We start from the raw sequence: 8601 nt of genomic DNA on the forward strand, positions 1-8601 counted from the left end.
GAATTCAGACTCAAATTGTACCAAGCACTCTTGACAGTTCACACCACGTAGACCAAATAGAGCACGCCATATAGGAAATCATACAGAATCTCTTGTTTACTATCTGGGTAGGCTTCATTGAACACATCAGAGGCAAACAAATGATATACCGAATGCGACATGAGTCCTTATTACCAAATATGCTCTAAATCAATCTAATCAGAGTACGCCACAAAGGTGACCCATACAAAGTATGCCACAAAGGCTATCTATACAGAGTATGCCACAAAGGTGATTCATTCAAGGTACGCCATGAAGGCTATCTATACAAAGTATGCCACAAAAGTGATTCATTCAAGGTACGCCACGAAGGCTATCAATGCAGAGTACAGCACAAAGGCTGACAGGATGCCACATAGGCATCTCAATACTGTCGTGTTTACGATATGGATTTGCCTAAACTCACATTGAGTGAGGTTTTCCCATCATCACCCTAGGACACACAGAGAACCCCATTAGATAAAATGTCATTCAATAGTTCTTTTTTAGAGTATGTTAAGGCCATAAACTTTTTCCATCAGAGTTCGTGTTTACAGTCCCGACGGACTTCCTTTTTTACCACCTGTGACTCGAATCACTTTACAAACTCTACAAACCAGACACATCCCAGACCCAAGCTTACATAATTTCATAACACTTTTCGTACATCCCATAGAACTTATTTCCAAGTAGGCTAACTTATCTCTTAATCTATTCATAGCTTTATTCCTATAATTGTTTAAGTATCATATTCATTCTATAATTTGCATTATTTCCAATTCAGAGTTGGATCACTTTCAAGTAGATATACTTCTATATAAACAATATACATACAAGAGTCAGAGTAGAAACTCACATGATCCACACCTACTACAGTTCAAAGCTCCAGATTCGGATACCCATCTCAAACCAGTAGCAACCATTGCCTAGAAACATAATTTCACTATTATGACTCTTGTACATACAAATTACTTATCATTTCAATCACTGACAATCCCATGAAGAAACCTTATACTTGAAGTCTTATTGTTCAATTATCACATGCAAATTTACTCATTCAAAACTTGACATGCAGAGCTAAAATACTTACCCTGATACAAAATAACCACTGATCATCAAATAACCATAACTTCAAAATCATCAATGTAAGATACATTTAGATTTAAGGAAAGTGGTAGTAAATACCACTTAAGGAAGAGGAAGAAGAAAGAAAAACCCTTTCAGAACTCAACTCCCACATATAAATATGACACAACTTAGTGGAATTTAACAAGTGTCATACGTTTCAAAACTTGTCTTCTTAATAGACTACATTTTTTAAAAACAATATTATTAAATACCTTGCAATCACAATTATCCAATTTGACTATTTAATTGACTTCTAACCAAGTTACTTAAACTCTAACTAGCACAATATTCTAGACAAATCAGGTGTACTATACATTTGGCGAATACTCCTCCTATACTTATCATTAATCTTTTAACATGAACTTCTCCTTAATACATGGCAAAATATCACAAAATCAAATTCTTACTTACTCTTAGAGCGGTTACTATACGCCCACACATATACGCCAAAACAATCTTTTGGGCAAACAACACTACGCTAGACAGACTATTTACTGCTATACACCGAAACATTGGACCCACCAGATCTGAGGTGTTACAAGTGTAAGTTTTTGTCAACTTCTACTTGATGCTTGATTCTTCACAGAATCTCTCAAACCTTTCTAATGTATACTAATTTCCATTTTCTGATCTGAGTATCCTCAACTTGTAGTAGGCTTGGTTCTCAATAGCTACCTTAAACTTCTAGAAAACCTGTGCTACTTTTGACTTGAACTTCAAAAAATAGACCCAACAATGCCTTGAGCTATCATTTATGAATAGAATAAATTATTTGCTCCTACTAAGTGAAGGTGTCTTCATAGGTCTACATACATCAGTATGGACCAAGTGTTAAAGCTTTGTTGGCTGGAAATGGAAGCCTGACTTGCTTTCCAAGTTGACACACCTTGTAAACAACACTTTGGTATACCATTTTGGACATATTTTCAACTAAATTAGATTCATATAGCTAACTAAGGGACCTATAGTTGACATGTCCCAATTGTAACAGCCCGTTTTGCAGTGGTGTCGAAAATAGTGGTTTCGGGACCACAAATTTGATGAGTAAGTTCATAAATATTATATTTCATATTTACGAGTAAAATATGGTTTTTTAAAGATTTTTGATATGATAATTTATGCTATATAAACGATTTATTAAGTTCAAATGTATGACCATAACGTCAAGTGGTTTTAAAAAATAAGGTATCAGGACTTCATTTCTATAAACTAAGCCGTAAATATTTTTATAAATATTTATGAAGTGTCATTAAGGAGGTATTAAATTTTCTTGAAAATTTTAACGCTTCGATGGTTAATTAATTAAAAGGACTAAATTGTAAAGATGTAAAATTTAATCACTATTTGATTTGAGTGATTAAATGGTTAATTGAATAAAGGAAAAGGGACTTAAATGGTAATTAGACCATTCAATGTGTTAGTGGACAATAATGGACATGAATTTGATGTTTTATTTAATTATTAACTAAGGTTAATATGGTAATTTGATAATTATATTAAAATAAATAAACAAAAGTTTGATTCATCTTTTTCAAAGCTTGGCAACCGATTGTAATGGGTGAAGAAGCCATTTTTTTAGCTTGGAGGTTTCAGCAACTTTACAAGCAAAAGTATCAAGATTGGGTGAAAAATCGAGGAAAATAAAAAAATTACCAAAATGCCCCTAAACTTTGGTAATTCTGCAATTTAGCCAGGTAAGTTCGTATGAAATGTATTATGTATAATTTTGATTAAATTGAATGTTAATATATGATTTTATTGAAAATGAATCAATATATATGTTATTATACAAGTTATCATATTGTGAGAGGACGTAAATTCAATGACATACGATGATTATTGATCCCCGTTTGAACCTTAGGAATATATAGAATATATAGGATACAAATGACATGTCATTAGGGTTACAGTGTTTTGGGTGTTGGTCTTGAACGTCCTACCGGTGGCTGAGTTTTCGGCATGTGTTACGGTTACTTAACAGCTTGTGTGAGCAGCACCATCTAGCACATTTCGACCGAAAGCTTGTGTAAGCATATCTAGGTTACCATGTTTTGGGTGTTGGTCTTGAATGTCCTACCGATGGCTGAGGTCTGACATTAGTTGCGGATACTTGACAGCTTGTGTGAACAGCATCGTGTAGCTTACATTTCGACTGACAGCTTGTATGAGTAAACCCATTTGGCAGCTCGTGTGAGCTACGACTATATGTTTAGTACACTTTGTGTGAGCTTTCTCGCGTATCCAGTATTATTCTAAGTTGTTTAACAAGCATGAAAAGGGATGAACTGGTAAGGGTTCCAATTGATTTCACTACAATAATTATAGAAAGGTATGATGTATCGATGATTCAAGTAAGAACATTTATGATTATGAAAGTATGATTTAAGTGATGCTATGTCTATGTCTTATGTGTTATGCAAATGAAATGGTAAAGAAAAAGATATGAATTAAGACATGAAACTATATGAATATCCTTGATATGTTGATACATGGAAATTATGAAAGTTGAGATAGCTGACAATTTCTAATGGTTCATGTCGAGAGCAATGGCTATATATGTTATTTTTTCCTATGATTTATACCATGTATGCTAACATGTTTAGTATGGATACTTAGGCTTATGCCAAGCTTGTGGATATGATTGATGTTTATGATTATGCTTGTACTATGCATATGAAACAGGTAAGAAAAGGGAATGATACGGTAAGTATGTAATTGGGATGTATTATGATGTTATAAAAAGGTTTAATGAGATAAATGATGTATTCATATGATAGTAAATTGCTTATGCTTTGAATGAATCTATCGATGTCATGAATAAATACACTGAATTGAAAATTAATAATGTTGTTGAGGCTTATGATAAGCATTGGGAACGGAAAGGAAAGTAAGTAAATTGAAAGGTGTATAATTTTATAGAAAGGTTGATGGTTATACATTATGTCCCATAAAATCCTTTCATGTTTTGAATTATAATTATATGTGACATAAATGAATTTACTCATTGACGAGTTGGTAATTATGGTTTGGTAAATCTTGAGGCATTGGTATAGGTTTAGATTTAACCTATAATATTCATTATTAAAATGTAATATTATGTTTATGAATTATACGAGCTTACTAAGCATTCATTGCTTATATGGTTTTCTTTCCTTTACTTTTCAGATTATCGAAAGCTCGATCAGGTTGGAAGCTCGTCTGAGATCTATCACACTATCCAGCGATTATATCAATAAATTTTGATGTCTTGGTTAAGGTTATAATGGCATGTATAGGTGAACTTATGGTTGATAATTAGCTGAATGTTAGTTGATGTGTTTGACATGTATATGACATTTTGGGTGATGTAGCCTTGGTACATTTAGTGTCTTGTTGATATGTGTTAATTTCATATTGTGTTAAAGCATGGTTGAATGACCAAAGTGATATATGATGAATTGACCTCAACATGGTCAAGATATGGTATGCTTTGGAAAGGTTTTGAACTAGATATTGCATGAATCTAATACAGTATGTTTTTGCATGGAAACAAGTTAATTGATAATTGGATAAATATGCACATGAATGAGTGTTTTTGGTTGATGTTTTAGCCATTATGTTTTGACTTGCGAATTTGGTATTTTCAATGATTGAAATGGTTGATATGTGGATATATATATATATGTGTGTGTGTGTGGCCTTTTAATGGATGACTTTATAGCCTTTTAGATGGCCTTGGTGGTTGGAGTTGAAATGGTCATTTGAAGTTGTGTTTTGAATAACCAAATTGGCATGTTTGAATGTGATTTTGGCATGTGGTCAATTATGTTATAACTTGTTATGGAATTAAACTATATATATATGTCTAAGTTATGGTCAAATATGTATGAGTTAGATATATGTATATTTGGGATGCATGAAAACTATAGTTCAAATGATAAGTTTTAATCACAAGGTATAAGTTAAGCATGGTATGTTTTAAAATGGTAGCAAGATGATCAACTATGCATATGGTTATACAAGTTTAATTGTTGTGATTGAGGTGCCTTTTTGGGCATATTGGTTGCGTTATGTATCTTATTTGGATAGCTTGATGTTGTATGGTTTAGTGTACTTTAGGATGCTTGATTACATATGGTAAATTGGTTATAGTTGTGTGCATGAATGGATGAGAAAAATGGCTTGGAAATGGCTTATTTTTAGTCTACAAGGTCAGAGACACGGACGTGTGTCTCAGCCGTGTGTGACACACAGACAAGCGACATGGCCGTGTGTCCCCCGTAGTTTTTTAAAGGTTTCATTTTGAGAGTTACACGATCTGATACACGAGCGTATGGCTTGGCCATGTGACCCAAGTCAAAGAGTTACACGGGCTTGGACACAGGCTGGGACACGGCCATGTGTCCCTACTTCGAATGTCCACACTACCTGAGACACAGGTGTGTCTCTCAGCTGTATGACCCTTACAGTTTTGAAAATTTTATATTTTCTTGATAAATTCTAAATGTTTCCAATTTAGTCCCGATTTGTTTCTAATGTGTTTTTAGGGCCTCGAGGGCTCATATAAGGGACAAATGTATGTCATTGATGGAATTTGTTATGATTAATGCTGTGAAGTAAATTATTTATATTTTTGATAGATTTGAAATTAAACTCCGGTAATGCTCTGTAACCCTATTCTGGCGACGAATATGGGTTAGGGGTGTTACACAAGTCTTTTGTGCCATAAATAAGACTCATCTACTGAGCTGGTGTAGGCTTTTGAAGCCACCAAGTTCCAATCCAAGACAAAACTCCTGTGATTTATTGCAACTGACACTATTTCTTATCCTAGTGAGTCAAATATCATGCAACCCCTATCTTTAAAAATAATGGTGTAGTTTTTCTCAAGCAACTAACCGATGCTAAGGAGATTTTGATCAAATTCAGACACTAAAAGAACATTTGAGATTGCTTTAGTACCTGATAGAGTGCTGATTAGCACATCTCCTTTTCCCTTAGCCTCATTGAACTAACCATTTTCAATCTTGATCCTTGAGGTGAAGCTTCTATCAGTCCCTTTGAAGATGCTTTCATTTGAGGTCACTAGATTGGTGCAACCACTATCAATCAACCAATTCTTCTTGACTTTGTTGTTGGTTGCAAAACAAGAAGCAATTAACACTTGCTCCTCCTAAGCTTGATTTCCATCAGTAGCCTGAGCTTGAACATTGTGTTGTTGCTTATTCCCTTTGTTTTTTCACACTCTCTCCATGTGACCAAGTTGTTTGTAGGCTCTACATTGGATGTCTGGCCTGAACCAACAGTATTTCTCCAACTATGTGGTCTTCTTGCAGTAAGAGCATTGTGGATAGCATTTATCAACTTAGACAGAAAAATTGTTGACAAATCCCTCGAATCTTCCAAGGATAAGATCTTTGACTCATATTTTTTAAGGAGAGTTGTAATGACTTTCTCCACAATTCTGTTGTCATTAAACTGGTCTCCAATAAGTCTAATGTTGTTGACAATAGCCATAATCCTGTCTAAATACTGCTTGACAGTCTGAGCCTCCTTCATCTTCAAGTTCTCAAAATCTCTCCTCAAATTGATGAGTTGTTGTTGCCTTGTCTTTTCTGAGTCATGGAACTCCTCCTTCAGCTTATCCCAAGCTTGTTTGAGAGTTTCACAGGCCATGATTCTAGTGAAGATCACATCCGATACACCATTCTACAAGCATAACATTGCTTTATATTTCTTGACACACTCATCACCGTGTTGCCTTACCTGAGCAATGGTTGGGTTTGCTCTCAAGAGTGGTGGCTCCCTATCAGCCTCGACTACTTCCCATAAATCATAGGCCTAGAGGTAAGTCTTCATTCCACAAACAACCATAACAAAAAACAAAATAGATTCTCTTTCTCGATGAAAAAACACACAAACAAAGAAATGGCCCTTGAAGACAACAAGATCTAAATACCAACTATTGTTGTTAACTAAGAGAGAAAATAGAGAATAGATGAAAAACAACAACAAAAGAAGAAAAAAATTTATCTATGTTCATTCCACTAAACATTATGGAAACTTGTTTAAAGGTAACTTGTACATAAAAAGAACTAACAAATCAAGTTAATTATCACTAAACATCAGTGTATTAGCAAACTAGAGCTAAAACTTAACAAAATTAAGCTACAAATGAACTAACCAGAACTAGCATGCAACTAAATAGAATTTGCATGCACCAAGGCTCATTTAGCCACATGATTGGCCAACTTGTAACAAATACTATCTAATATAGACACCGCTTTTCAAATATGCAATCATTTGGTTAAAAATTTTAGTCATATCTTTCTGGATTGTCTCATTGCAAGAGTTGTTTGGTTTGGCAGCATTACTTGAGAATTCATTCATCTTAACTTACTAAAATTAGCACTTCAGCATTAATTAAATCTTAATCATTTCCCCTCAAAAGGATGCCATAGATTTGGCAAACCAGACAATTTGAATGGTAGATGTTTGTGGAATATATGGCCTCAAAGGGACAAAGTGTGCTTAAACAATAAAACTTTCAGCCAAAGTAAGAAACCTTTCAAATCAATCAAATGATAGTTGTGGGGGCAAAGTTTTAGACAAGGTAAAGGTTTGATAAGGAATTGAATAAAATTAACCATGTTCGATAGGAAACTAAATATGTTGATCATTTCCATATAGCATTCATTGCTTTCGAAAGGAAAGAAAGAGGACTGTTGGATTTGGAGGGTCAATCATGATCACCGGGAGAAATGTCAAACAATGGTTCAATACTACAACACTTTTAACTCACCAGGATAGAACATTTTGCAAGTTATTCTTACTTCATAAGGTACTATTAGTTGCAAAGAAAATGAATTTTAGAAATATGAAACGCATGGAAAAGGACTGCAGGATCTTGAAGCTCATGCATAACAATGCTACCAAGTGGCACTAAAGATAAAAGCCCTTAATAGAAGAAATAAACAAATCGAAACATATTGCAGGCTTTGCACCAAGAACTCAGGGCAACGAAGAACTTGTGGAAGCAGGGAAATAGGCTTTAACCTTGTTAAAGATAAGATTCTGTCATTCCATAACTTGTCATTTATTCTTGTTTGTTTGCTTTTTCCCAATGCTTGTTAATTGGACTCTATACCAACAAAAAAAAAGCTTAATAACTTTTTTGGCCCATGTGCTAGAGCTAAATTAACACTTTAGTACTTGTATTAATTTTTTATCAATTTAGCCCTTGTACTTTCATTTTGTATACCCATTATTCACATATTTTGCAATAACCCTAGAGACTATGGTGCCAAAAAATATAGTTTTGAGACCCCATTTTCGTAAACTGATCCCATAGATATTTTTATTAAATATTTATAGAGTTATATTATAGGAGAATTTAGTTTTGGATAAGTATTTTTTACCGAATTAGTGATTAATTATGGTATAAGGACTAAATTGTAAAATTAGTAAAAGTTTGAT

The sequence above is a fragment of the Gossypium raimondii genome, chromosome 4, assembly GCF_025698545.1.
Source record: "Gossypium raimondii isolate GPD5lz chromosome 4, ASM2569854v1, whole genome shotgun sequence".
In the NCBI taxonomy this organism is placed as follows: domain Eukaryota; kingdom Viridiplantae; phylum Streptophyta; class Magnoliopsida; order Malvales; family Malvaceae; genus Gossypium; species Gossypium raimondii.